Raw genomic sequence first — 11083 nt, 5'->3', positions numbered from 1 at the left:
CAAATGGCCATAATGAGTAGTAGAGTGAATACATAGGTTGTGGAATCAGTTCAGTGTTGAGGTGAGTGAAGTTATCCACATTATCAGGAGCCTGGTGGTTGAAGGATAATAACTGATCCTGAATCTGGTATTGTGGGTCCTGAGGCTCTTGTACCTCCTTCCTGATGGTAGCAGCAAAAAGAGAGCATTACCTGGATGATGGATGCTGCTTTTCAGAGTGGTGCTGAATGTGGGACCAAATGATTAGCTGCTTTCTCTTTGAAACTTATCGAAGGCCAAACAATAGAGCAAACAAGACTTGGAAACAATGGCTGATTTAATTTACTTTCCCTGGTGTCCAAAACTGTTGTAATTCTAACTCCAAATGATTAAGCATGGAGTATAATGTCAAAACTGAAAGCTGCCCTATACATACCTGAAGCACTGGGCTCCTCCTTTAAGGAAAGGTGTGAACACGCTGAACATTGTTTAGTAGAAGCTCACGTGGAATGGGAGGGTTGACTAATGAGAAAGGTTGGGCAGACTTCGTTTTTATCTACTGGAGACACAGTGGACTGCAAATGTTGGAATCTGAGACAAAAACAAATTTCTGGGGGAACTCAATGGGTCAGACAGCATCTGTCAGTGTGGGGATTGTTGATGCAAGAGTGGAAATAGTGACAGGCTGGGATGTGATAGGTGAAGGCAACAAAGGGCTGCTTTCCCCCCCCCCCCCATCTGCCAATACTTGCTCCACTCTTTACACTGGCTATCACCCAGATGAAGGCTGTCAACCTGGAATGTCAACCATCCAGTTCCTTCTACAGATTTTGTCTGACCTGAGTTTCTCCAGCTGTTAGTTTTTTTTTTGTAGGTACTGGAGTTTAAAACAGTGAAAGTGGACTTAATTGAAACCTAAAATATTGAGTGGTTGACAGGGTGGGTGTGGAAAGGATGTTTCTTCTATTTGGAGAATCCAGAACTACAGATAACTATATAAAAAAAAGTAGTCACCTTCATGAGCATTCTGACAGACTGTATCACCATCTGGTATGGAGGAGCCACTCAACAGGATTGGAAAAAGCTGCAGAAAGTTGTAAACTCAGGCAGCCATGGGCACAAGCCTCACCAGCATCAAGGACATCCATTATTATAAGGCATCCATTATTAAGGATCCCCATCACTCAGGACATTCCCTCTTTTCATTGCTACTGTCAATGAGGAGATTCAGGAGCCTAAAGACAGACGCACTCAGCGTTTCAGGAACAACTTCTTCCCCCCCTCCAGCAGATTTCTGAATGGACAATGAACCCATGAACGTGACCTCACTATATTTTTTGCTCTCTTTCAGCATGACTTAATTTAATATGTATATTTCTTATTGTAATTTATAGATTTTATTATTATGATATATTGCAATGTACTGCTACTGCAAAACACCAAATTTGATTACCTATGCCAGTGATATTAAGCCTGATTCTGATTTTGGTCAGAGGTGGGGTGTTATTTTTTTGAGTCTTTAGAACTCTGTCCCTTGAATGGCAGAGTCTGAGTGTTATTGAATGGGAAGATAATTGATTGGTGGGGAGGAGGTAAACCAGTCCTGAACATGGATGGAACACAGAACTGAGGTTATAATCAGACCAACCTTGATCTTCCTAAATGGAAGAGACTCTAAATGGCTAAATGACCTTCTCCTATCCCTAGTTTTTATGTTTGTGTAGATGGGATGATAGTGAAGCTATCACCCGAAAAGCTGTAGGAGTCAATGTCAGCTCTCCCCCATAAACATAGAAAAGCTACAGCACAATACAGGCCCTTTGGCCCACAAAGCTGTGCCAAACATGCCCTTACCCTAGAACTACCTAGGCTTACCCATAGCCCTCTATTTTTCTAAGCTCCGTGTATCCATCCAGGAGTCTCTTAAAAGACCCTATCATTTCTGCCTCTACCACCACTGCTGGCTGCCCATTCCACACACTCACCACCCTCTGCATAAAAAACTTACAGACAGACATACTTTATTGATCCCGAGGGAAATCCCCTGACATCTACTCTCTACCTGCTTCCAAGCACCTTAAAACTATGCCCTCTTGTGCTAGCCATTTCAGCCCCAGAAAAAAGCCTCTGACTATCCACTCGATCAATGCCTCATATTATCTTCTACACCTCTGTCAGGTCACCTCTCATCCTCTGTCACTCCAAGGAGAAAAGGCCAAGTTCACTCAACCTATTCTCATAAGTTATGCTCCCCAGTCCAGGCAACATCCTTGTAAATCTCCTCTGCACCCTTTCTATGGTTTCCACATCCTTCCTATAGTGAGGCGGCCAGAGCTGAGTGCAGTACTCCAAGTGGTGGGGAGAGGTTCTGTGTGTCGACTTTTTATTCTAAAGTGTTGAGTAGTAATCCCTAATCAACAAGCAATATTTTGGGAACTCTGTTGCTTAGTAATGGAAACATACCACCTCAATCTTTCCCCTGGCCAGAACTCATTTCACCTCTTATTTGTACTTGATACAGCTCAACCTGATGACAGTGTACACCTCCTCTGTGTGGTGTTACATGTTTGTTCTACTGAAGGTCAAACAAGTGTTAACAGGGTTGGAGCAACAGGCACATCTCCAGGCACTGCTTTCTTGGCTTCTCTGAAATCCTACTGTTCATGAAGCACCCTGTGTGTGTGGAACTATCCTGGCTTTTGATATATTCCATAAAAGACTATAAGACATAGGGCCATTTGGCAGATTTACTCTGCTCCACCATTCCATCTTGGCCCATTTATTATCCCTCTCAACCCTATTCTCCTGCCTTCTTCCCATACCCTTTGACACCCTTGCTAATCACAAACCTTTCAACTTCCACTTTAAATATACCCAAATGACTTGGCCTCCACAGTCATTTGTGACAATTAATTCCACAGATTCACTACCCTGAAATTCCACATCCCAGTTAAATGGATGTCCCTCTATTCTGAGGCTGGGCCCTCTGATCCTACACTCCTATTGGAAACATCCTCTCTACATCTACTCTATCTAGGCCTTTCAATATTTGATGTTTCAATGAGATTCCCCCTCATTTTTTTAAGGCACCAATGAGTTTTGATAGCCCAAAGCCATCAAACACTCCTTATAAGTTAACCCTTTCATTCCTGGAATCTTTCTCATGGATTTCTCTATATCCTCTCTAATGGTAGCACATCTATTCATAGACAAGGAGCTGAAAACTGCTTATAATACTCCAAGTACTAATGCCTTACAAAGCCTCAGCATTATATGCTTTTTATGTTCTAGCCCTCTTGAAATTAATGCTAACATTGTATTTGCCTTCCATAGCACCAACTCAACCTACAAATTAACCTTTAAGGGAATTCTGCATGAGGATTCCCAAGTAACTTTGCACCTCTGATTTTTCTCTGCATTTAGAAAATAGTCTATACCTTTATCCCTTTTACCAAAGTACATGGCCATACACTTTCCTATGCTATATTCTATCTGCCACTTCTTTGCCCATTATTTCAATCTAAGTCCTTCTGAAGACTCCCTGCTTCCTCAACAGTACCTGCCCCTCCACCAATCTTCATATCATCCACAAACTTGGTGAAAAGTTACCTACTTTGTCATCCAAATCTTTGACGTATAGCATGAAAGGAAGCAATTCCAATACCAGCCCTAGTGGTTAGCCACCAGCAGCCAACCAAAAATGGTCTGCTTTATTCCCATTTGTTACCACCTGCCAGTCAGCCAATCTTCTACCCATGCTAGTATGTTTCCTGTAATATCATGGTCTCTTGTTAAGTGGCCTCTTGTGTTTCATGTTGTCAAAGACCTTTCGTAAGTCCAAGTAAACAACATCCACTGACTCACCTTTGTCTATCCTGTTTGTTACTTCCTCAAAGGGTTCCAACAGATTTGACAGGTAAGATTTCCCCTCAAGGAAACCATGCTGACTTTGGCCTGTTCTATCGTGTACCTCCAAGTACCCTGAAACTGCATCATTACTAATAGATTCCAACATATCTAATGGTCTTATGCACTCTTTACAATTCATGTTCTCAGAATTTTATTGCACAGTTTGTCTTTATTAGTACATTGCTTGTTTGTCAGTCTTTTTTTTTGTAAATTCTATTGTATTTCCTTATTTTTCCCGTAAATACTTGGAAGTAAATGAATCTCAAGTTAGAATATACCAACATATATGTATTTTAATAATAAATTTACTTTGAACTTGAAGTTTGAAGTCATCAGACATTCAAAGTGAGGCCTCAGCAGTGCCTTATAAAGCCTCAACATTACATCCTTGCTTTTACCTTCTCAAAATGTATGCTAACATTGCATTTGCCACCCTCACATTTGACTTGAGCTGCTAATTAGCCTTCATGGAATCCCACGAGGGCTCCCAAGTCCCTTTGCACCTCGGATTTTAAAATTTCTCCCCATTTAGAAAATAGCCCATGCTTTTATTCCTGCTACTAAAATGCATAATCATATACGTCCCGATATTATTTCATCAGCCACTTCTTTGCTCATTCTCCTGATCTGTCCAAGTCCTGCAGCCTCCCTTCTTCAACACTATTTGTCCCTCCACCTATTTTCGTATCGGCCACAAACTATCAATTTGTCATCAAAATCATTGACACAGATGTAAAAAGAATCGGTCCCAACAATCGGCCCCTGTGAAACATCACTCGTCACTGGCAGCCAATCAGAAAAGGCTCCCTTTATTCCCACTTTTTGCCTCCTACCAATAAGCCAATGCTCTAACTATGTTTCTGTAATACCATGGGCTCTTGTTAAGCAGGCTCATGTGGGGCATGTTGTCAAAGACCGCCCAAAAATCCAAGCACATACTATCCACCAATTATCCTTTGTCTATCCTGCTTGTTATTTCCTCAATTAATTCTAACAGATTTATCAGGCAAGATTTTTCCTTGAGGAAACCATGCTGACTATGGTCTATTTTATCATGTGCCTCCACACCCCAGAACCTCATCCTTAATATCTTCCAACATCTTCCCAACCATTGAGGTCAGGCCAACTGGCCTATAATTTCCTTTCTTCTGCCTCCCTCCCTTCTTGATGAGTGGAGTGACATTTGCAATTTTCTAGTCCTCTGGAACCATTCCAGAACCTATTGATTTTTAAAAGATCATTACTAATGCTTCCATAATCTCTTCAGCTACCTCTTTCCGAAACCTGTGGTGGAGTCCGTCTGGTCCATGTAACTTACCTACCATCAGACCTTTCAGTTTCCCAAGCACCATCTCTCTCATCATAGCAACTGTGTTTACTTCTGCCCACTGGCACTCTCAAACTTCCAGCACATCACTAGTGTTTTCCACAGTGAAGACTAATGCAAAATACTTATTTGGTTTGTCCACCATTTCCAGCGTCATTTTCCAGTAGTCCAATATCTACTCTCACCTCTCCTTTACTCTTTATATATCTGAATGGACTTTGGTATATTATTTGATATTGTTGGCTTGCTTAATTTACATATTTCATCTTCTCCTCTTTGATGGCTTTTTAGTTCTCTTCTGTTGGTTTTCAAAAGTTTTCTAATCCTTTATCTTCTTGCTAATTTTGGCTGTATTGTATGCCCTCTCTTCTGCTTTTATGTTGGCTTTAGCATCCCATGTCAGCCATGGTTGAGTCATTCTCCCTTTAGAATACTTTTTCTTTGGGATGTATCTATCCTCTGCCTTCCAAATTGCTCCCAGAAACCCCAGTCATTGCTAATCTGATATCATCTCTGCTAGTGTCCCCTTCCAATCAATTTAGGCCAGCTCCTGTCTCATGCCTCTGTAACTCTCTTTACTCCACTATATTACTAATACATCTGACTTTAGCTTCTTCATTTCAAAGTGCAGGTTGAGTTCTATCATATTGTGATCACTGCCTCCTAAGGGTTCCTATAACTTAAGCTGCCTAATCAAATCGAGTTCATTACACAACACCCAATCCAGAATAGCTAACCTCTAGTGGGCTCAACCACAGGCTGCTCTAAAAAGTCACCTAGAAGGCATTCTTCAAATTCTCTCTCTTGGGATCCAGTTCCAATCGGTTTTACCCAATCTATCTGTATATTGAAATCCCCCATGAGCATCATAACATTGACTTTTGATATGCCTTTTCTGTCCCCAGTTGTAATTTGTAGTCCACAAGCTGGCTACTGTTCAGAGTTATATAACTCCCATCAGGGTCTTTTTACCTTTGCAGTTTCTTAACTTCATTCACACGGTTTCTATATCTCTGAACCTACTATATGTCACCTTTTTCTAAGGATGTGATTTCATTTCTACTAACAAAACCACACCACCCTCTCTGCTTACATTTCATTGCAATGTGTATCATTGGAGATTAAGCTCCCAAATATAATTTTCTTTTAGCCATGTTTCAGTGATACCCACAACGTCACACCTGCTAATCACTAACTGCGCTACAAGATCATCTACTTTATGCCATATATAGCACCTTCAGTCCTCTATCCGTCACCCTTTTCAATTTTATCTCCCTTTTACACTGCAACTCATTCCACTGACTGCAGCTTTACCCTACCATGTGCCTGCCATTCCTGACGCTGTCATTACAGATGGCCTCTGCTCAGTTCTATCAGTTTGGCTCCCATCCTCCTGACAAATTAGCTTAAACCCTCTCTGGTAGTTCTGGCAAACCTACCCACATGGATATTGGTTCCTCTTGGGTTCAGGTGTCACGTCACTTTTCTATAGGTCATGCCTTCCCCAGAAGAGATGTGAAACCTTGCCCTCTGCACCAGTTTCCTAGCCATGCATTCATCTGCCAAATCTTCCTATTCTTACCCTCATTGGCATATGACACAGATAGCATCCAGAGATTGCTAACAAGGAGGTCTTGTTTTTCAGCTTTCTACCTAGATTCTTTTTTCAGGACCCCCTATGTCATTGGTACCAACATGTACCAAAACTGCTCACCCTCCTCCTTTAGAATGTTATGGACCCCATCTGAGATGTCCCTAACCCTGACACCTACGAGGCAACATACTATCCAGTTGTCTATATCGCATCCACAGAATCTTCATGAACTATTCAGTGCTGTGCTTGGTAAAGTAATCCACACTGGTTCAAGAGCCTGATGGTTGAAGGGTAATAACCATTCTTGAATCTTATGGTGTGGAACCGAAGGCTTCTGTACCTCTTACCTAATGGTATTAGCAAGATGACAGCATAGCCTGGATGGTGGAGGTCCTTGATGATGGATGCTGCTTTCTTGTGGCAATGCTCTTTGTAGATGTACTCAATGGTGTGGAGGGCTTTGCCTGGGAAGGACTGGGCTGTGTCCATCACTTTCTGTACTTAGCAATGTAGGTTAATGTGCAGTGGAACTTGGAGTACAGTGGAAGGGGTGACAATTTTCTTCCAATGTTTTAAAGAGCATGGAGGGGTCCTACAGTTAGAAAATAGTAAATGTGAGCCCACTACTTAAGATAGTCCACAGATATTTAATTCTTTCAACTTGCAGTAACAGTTCTGACACTAATTGTGCATGTTGATACTCATTTACCAGCATGAAGGCTTCACCAATTAGATCGAGCATGGAGGATCAAAGTTTCATTAGTTTACCCACTGAACCACTGCTCTTGTTCCTGTGACAGGGAGAAGTGACATGTCATAGATATTTTGACTAAACATGGAATTTGTTTCCATAATTTGTTTTTCTGTGACTTAACAAAGTGCCGTTTGATTGCCTGTACACAGAGTTTGTGTTTAGCAATAGCGTTTGCAAATGATGCGGGTTTTGATATTTCCCTCTCACTCCCAGTACCTTGGTAACTTGTCCTTGTGGAAAAGGGCACTGAGGGAAGGCAGTGCATCCACAGATAAAACAAGGACACAGTCCAGGGATTTCAATACATGAACGTAAATGTGAGCTGGGGATAAAGTGTGGGGAAGGGAGAGATGGAGGGAAATAGAGGCAGAAAATGATGTCTTCTGTTTAAACTTCATATAGGGATTGTAAGGTCAACAACATTTCCAAAGGCACAGAACATCTCAGCATGTCCGTAAGAACAAAGAGCAGAAAGATAACGCGAGGGGTATCTGCCCTGACCTTCTAATCCTCTTCCCTGCCATCCTGGCAAAAAAATGTTTAATTATGAACTCTGCTGTCAACATCTCAGAGGATCTGTCCTGGCCAACAAACTGATATAATCATGAAGAAGGCACACTAGTGGCTATACTTTATTAGGAGCTTGATAAGATTTGATATATCACCAGAGACGAAGGGTATCGGCCCGAAACGTTGGCTGTGCTTCTTCTTATAGATGCTGCCTGGCCTGCTGCGTTCCACCAGCATTTTGTGTGTCTTGCATATAGAAAATCAGATGTGTCTAAAACCAGAGGGCAGAGGCTTATGGTGAGAGGAAGGAAGTCTAATGGGAATCTGAGGGGTAAATGTTTTACATAGAGTAGTTGGTCTCTGGAATGAGCTGCCAGAGGAGGTGGAGGAGGCAGAAACAGTAACATTTCAGAGGCATCTCCACAGATACTTGAATGAGCAGGTCATAGAGGGATGTGGAATTAAAGCAGGCAGTGGGATTAGTGTAAATAGGTCAGCTCAGACATGGTGGACTCCAGGGTTTATTTCACACTGTACATCTCCATTATTTCTGGGAGGTTCCTGTGTACAGATTTGCTGTTCCAACTGTCCCATACTTTGGAAAGGTGTAGCCTGGGAAGGCAATACAACAGGACCTCAGCTTCTCCAACATCAATAAATTACTTGCACATATGTTAGCTCAACAAGGCTGTCTGTTTTGCAGAAAGGTAAAAGTAAATCAAGGCAAATGTTACAGCAGTGCTCAGGCAGGACATATTAGAGGGATTGTCTACTGAGGCCATATGGGTGGAGCTGAGAAACAGGAAAGGTATGACACATTAATGGGATTGTATCGTAGACCACCCAATAGTCAGTGAGAATTGGAGGAGCAAATCTGCAGAGAGATAGCAGACAACTGCAGGAAACATAAAGTTGTGTTAGTAGGAGATTTTAATTTTCCACATATTGATTGGGACTTCTATACTGTTAAAGGTCTAGATGGGTTAGAGTTTGTAAAATGTGTTCAGGTAAGTTTTCTAAATCAATAGAAAGAGGTACCAATTAGAGAGGATACAATATTAGATTTCCTATTAGGAAACAAGTTAGGACAAGTTACGGAAGTGTGTGTAGGGAAACACTTTGGGTCTAGTGATCATAATGCCATTAGTTTCAACTTGGTCATGGATAAAGATAGGTCCGGTTCTTGGGTTGAGGTACTAAACTGGAAAAAGGCCAAATTTGAAGAAATGAGAAAGGATCTAAAAAGCGTGGATTGGGACAGGTTGTTCTCTGACAAGGATGTGATTGGTAAGTGGGAGGCCTTCAAAGGAGAAATTTTGAGAGTGCAGAGTTTGTATGTTCCTGTCAGGATTAAGGGCAAAGTGAATAAGGATAAGGAACCTTGGTTTTCGAGGGATATTGGAAATCTGATAAAGAAGAAGAGAGAGATGTTTGTCGGGTATAGGCAACAAGTTGCAAATAAGGTGCTTGAGGAGTATAAAAAGTGCAAGAAAATACTTAAGAAAGAAATCAGGAGGGCTAAAAGAAGACATGAGGTTGCTTTGGCAGTCAGGATGAAGGATAATCCTAAGAGCTTCTACAGGTATATTAAGAGCAAAAGGATAGTAAGGGATAAAATTGGTCCTCTTGAAGATCAGAGTGGTCGGCTATGTATGGAACCAAAAGAAATGGGGGAGATATTAAATGTGGTTTTGTTTTGCATCTGTATTTACTAAGGAAACTGGCAAGGAGTCTATGGAAATAAGGCAAACAAGTAGTGAGGTCTTGGAACCTATACAGATTAAAGAGGAGGAGGTGCTTGCTGTCTTGAGGCAAATCGGAGTAGATAAAGCCCCAGAACCTGACAGAGTATTCCCTTGGACCTTGAAGAAGACTAGTGTTGAAATTGCAGACCTTTAACAGATATACTTAAAATGTCGGTATCCACAGGTGAGGTGCCGGAGGATTGAAGGATAGCTCATGTTGTTCCACTGGTTAAAAAAGGCTCTAAAAGTAATCTGGGAAGTTACAGGCCTGTAAGTTTGATGTCAGTAGTAGGTAAATTATTGGAAGGAGTACTAAGAGATAGGATCTACAAGTGTTTGAATAGACGGACTCATTAGGGAGAGTCAACGTGGCTTTGTGCATGGTAGGTCATGTTTAACCAATCTATTAGAGTTTTTCGAGGATGTTACCTGGAAAGTGGATGAAGGGAAGGCAGTGGATGTTGTCTACATGGACTTCAGTAAAGCCTTTGACAAGGTCCCACATGAGAGCTTAATTAGGAAGATTCAGTAGCTAGGTATACATGGCGAGGTAGTAAATTGGATTAGACATTGGCTCAATGGGAGAAGTCAGAGAGTAGTAGTGGAGGATTGCTTCTCTGGGTGGAGGCCTGTGACTATTGGTGTGCCACAGGGATCAGTGCTGGGTCCATTGTTATTTGTCATCTATATCAATGATCTGGATTAGTGGTCGCCAACCCGTTGGTCACGATGGACTGGTTGATCTTTGAGACTTTCCCAGTAGATCCCGAAAAAAATGAAAAATAAATACACAAATATTGTTGAGAGACTGTTTTTGGGTTGCGGGGTTTTAGTTCCATTCTTTCTGCCCAGTGCTCATGTGTGTAGCTCCCCTGCCACGCACTACACAGTGTACTTCAGTATGATTTGGCGATATGAAACGATATGAGTCAGCTGCACCTTTCCTCATTCCCTGTCACGCCCACTGTTGAACTTGAACACACGCGAGGTCATCAGTCGCCTAAACACAGTGATATCCTCACGCCAGGGATCACTGGTTGGCCTCGTGTGGCCAGCTGGAAGTGCCGTTGCTACTAGCCTGGAGCGCGGATAGATGAGCACTGCCTCTAAACCTGTTTAGCACACCAAATGTTCGTGGGGAACCCGGTGCTAAAATATTCGCAGATGACCTAATTCGGGCTCAGGGTTTCGTAAGTAGCAGAGCAGCTACTTCGCTGCGATCTACTGAAAGTCATCCCTTGAGCCAAGCTTTTGTTGGCCGATAG

Source organism: Hypanus sabinus, chromosome 16 (genome assembly GCF_030144855.1).
Source record: "Hypanus sabinus isolate sHypSab1 chromosome 16, sHypSab1.hap1, whole genome shotgun sequence".
NCBI lineage: Eukaryota > Metazoa > Chordata > Chondrichthyes > Myliobatiformes > Dasyatidae > Hypanus > Hypanus sabinus.
This window is presented reverse-complemented; position numbering follows the sequence as displayed.